At 44.5% G+C, this 3,574-nt stretch overlaps 1 long non-coding RNA gene across 1 annotated transcript; it reads left to right on the top strand.

The window, feature by feature from the left end:
* Positions 1-1,833: 1,833 nt before the first annotated feature.
* LOC111815980 lies at positions 1,834-3,250 on the top strand. Its single transcript, XR_002820543.1, has 4 exons — positions 1,834-1,887; positions 2,035-2,134; positions 2,540-2,660; positions 3,049-3,250. It is a non-coding gene; the product is annotated as an uncharacterized LOC111815980 (long non-coding RNA).
* Positions 3,251-3,574: the final 324 nt, after the last annotated feature.

The raw sequence follows: 3,574 nt of genomic DNA on the forward strand, positions 1-3,574 counted from the left end.
TGAAATTCCTTTTATTTTTTAAAGGAATATTTAATCCCATGGGGATGCTAAAAAAGTAGTAAAAGGGTAGGTATACACTGCTATAATCATAATTCTGTGTGTGCATTATATGTATGTGTATAGATACACAACAAATAAATAATAAATTGAATGTATTTTGCAGATACCAAAGAAAGTTTCAGAAGGAATTATACCAAAAATATTTAACAATATATTTGGGATGATAATTCTATTAAGAACATCTATTTTAAAATAATATTGAGTGTTTTTACCGTCTCTGACAATGGGTGTGTGTAATTTTATAATCTTTAAAATTTTTTTCTTACAACCTGTTCTTTGGGTTATCCCTCCAACTCAGAGAGAAAGAAGGCGCACAGCACATGCTGTGAATTCACAGACAAGAAGGCTAGGAGGGTAGCTCAGTGGTAGAGCACTTGCCTAGCATGTGCAAGGCCTTGGGTTCAATCCCCAGTACAGCAATTAATTAACAAACTAAATTTTTAAAAGTAAAATTGGACAAGAATAGGAAAAGAAATGAAAATGGCAGGCTTAGTCAGCCTTCAATATTAGGTACATAAATAAGAAAACTGCTAGGAAAACATATTTCATGTGTAGAAAGATATCATACCAACAAGCAGCTGGATTTACCCTAGAACAATTTATAATAAATAATATGGTTTAGTATCAGCCTAAGAACAAAGAAATTTTCAGGGCAGCAGAATAGAGGCCAGTTGAATGGGCATAAAACAATACCTCAGTGGTCCCAATTTGCATTACTTTGTCACTAGGGTGATAATCTCTTCCTGTACTTGGACATTTGTCACACAATGTGGCAGTGACATAACTGAGCAGCGAGGAAAGGAGGGAATTGCGGATGAATGGATTTGGAAGACTGATTGTAACTATGAATCAATGAACTTTGCATTCTCATTCATACCACAGTCAAAAACAAGTCCCCATAAGGGATGGACACGCCAAAAGAAACCTTAATTCTCTGAGAAGAAAATGTAGGTGATTATTTTTCTGACTTGAGAGTAGAAAAGACTTTCTTAAAAGAAAAGATTAATAAACTTGTTTAACCGCTTTCCACTCCAGCCTCTCCCAGGTCCCACGACGCTTTTCAATAAAATAAAAATACCTCTGTCACCAGAATATATCCTCCATAAAAGGCACTCAAGTTGTAAACAAAGCAACAAAGGTCAGTACACATCTATTTTTAAATGCAATATTAAATCCTAGGAACTATTTGTCCATTTACCCAATTTCCAAGAAGGCTGAGTGAAAACATTAAATGCACCCAGGTCAAATCCCACGATTTTCTTCTTGAAGTAAAAGTTCGCATTGTTAAGAGAAGGTCAGGGCCAGCTTTCTTTCTTTTCTGTTTTTAATAGCGGGAACGTCCTTGTAACAGGAAAACGGAGCACGCGTCCAAATAGTTCATGTGGAGCTGCTGTGAAAGTCATTTAACTGATAGCATCATATTGATGAGTGATATCAAACTCTAACAAAGAGGTTTCCCAAAAAGGAGGTGATGTGACTTGTCAGTCGTGTTTTAGGTGCCAAGCCTTTCTCCTTAGAGGAGGGCAGATGTCCAAAAACTCTGAGCCTTGACTCTTGCCAGGCCCACACTGTGCCGCTGAGCTGTATCCTCGTACCAGGGATCGAACTCAGGACTTTGCTCTTGCCACGACGCAGACAGATGCTTAAGCCACTGAGCTATCTCCCCTCAGCTTTGGCTCTTATCTGAGGTTCCTTGTTCCTTGGTGAGCAAGCAGCTCTGGGGCAGAATGTTCTGGAGAACAATAGTGAGTGTCCCAGAGAGGTGTTCTTTGACGAGCTCCCCATTCTCTGGTGGGTTAGGCAACCATTCCAGACAGCTCTTTCAAGGTCGTGTTGTTGGGCCAATAATTTATCTTCTTTGGGTGAGGGAGTCCTGTGAGGTTTTAGCAAAAGTGTTGCTCTTACTCTGGTGGTCTGGAAGCATTCACTCTGCCTGGTGGTGTGAAGCTCACCCACGAGACGTGTCCCCAACAGGTGTCATCCTGAGAATGCCAGCGGTCAGTGACCACCAAGACTCTAAGGTGCTGCTTGTGGCCATCCACAGGATTTCCTCTGGGTATTTGAGTCCTTCTAGGTAAGTTCCAGTTTTGGAAAACCAGACAGCAGCTGAGGGAACTCGAGATTGATTTTATTATTCAATTTTTACGTCAGAAATGGGAAAGGCCAAATGAGTTATCACCCCAGAGGGCCCTTCTGGTCTGTGGAATTTTTTTTTTTGGGGGGGGGGCACCACAGATACTCCTAGGAGGCTGGGCGGAAGGATGGACCGGGAGGGGCGTGCTGTCCACACCTGCCCCTCCTCAAGGGCAGGCTTGTCATCCCACACCCTTAGATAAGGCAGTTACACTGAAACTATTGCATCACCTGCTGCCACCGAGCGTGATTAAATAGATATGCTGGAAAGAGAGAGGAAGGAGGCTGGGTACAGAGTTTGGGGAGTGTCATTTATGGTAAAACACATTCTACCCTTCGTTTATAGCGAAACCGGCCTCAGGTGGCGGCGATGGCTACCACGCACTTGGGTGTTGCTTGGAACCCTATTTCCACGCGGCGTTTCCCATTCGCTTGTTCTTTTCAAAGCTGCCCCCAAGAACCCTAAGGTTTGGACTGCGGGCGGGTGAAGGGGATACGGAGGATGACAGTCACTTTTGTTCCAGTGTTAATTTTCGAAAACTCCAGATGTCTAATACTGAAAGCTGGTTCAGAGCGCGCAGAGTTAAAGAGCTCGCTGCCACCCTCCCGCAGCTGGGGCTGAATCACACGCCGCCGCCGAGGGAAAGACTGGCTCACGGCGTTATTAATTCTCTACTGTGATTTCTCTCTGTGTCGCTAAAGGGGACCCGGGGGAGGGGTGGGAAGATGAGTGGGCAGCCAGGAAGTGTGATCTTTTTTTTTCTGGGTTCCTCACGATTGGAGGAAATTCTGCCGTCTCCTTGGGGTTCAAGTTTGAGCAATGTAACCTTTTCTTTCTGTCTGTCTTTCTTGCAGAGAGTAGCTTGACTTTTGTCAGCGGAAGCGACCCCAAGCCCACCTCTCTGGGGATGTAAAACCACTCGGTTCTGATATAGCTTTATCAAAGTCATCCAGACGTGGGGCCCGAGGGTAGGCTGGCCGGCGGAGGAGCTGGGGCCTGGGGTGCCCTTGAGTGACTGAAGACACCACGTCCTTGCCAGGTCTGCTCAGACCTGTGCCTGCAATCCCGCCTTTATCTTCTTTTGATGGAAAGCAAGCGTTAGTACGAAGGGCGCTGAGCGCCTCCTGGGAGACCCCTGGCCAGTCTTCCCGGTCGCGTCCGAGTTAGCGCAGGCAGAACCCGCTGGGAACAGGGTCGCGCGCTGCTTGGCAGTTTCGCTCAGTGCTTTGGTGATAATGTAAATAATGCAGAAGTGATTTAATATGACCTCTGCATATTTCATTTCAAAAGATGGACTGATTCCTACTTGTTTCTTTTCAAAAAACTCTTTTCTACTGTAGTATGTTAATACTCACAGACTTACATAAACGAGTTTTTTTT

The sequence above is a fragment of the Octodon degus genome, unplaced genomic scaffold (assembly GCF_000260255.1).
Source record: "Octodon degus isolate 3935 unplaced genomic scaffold, OctDeg1.0 scaffold00024, whole genome shotgun sequence".
In the NCBI taxonomy this organism is placed as follows: Eukaryota; Metazoa; Chordata; class Mammalia; order Rodentia; family Octodontidae; genus Octodon; species Octodon degus.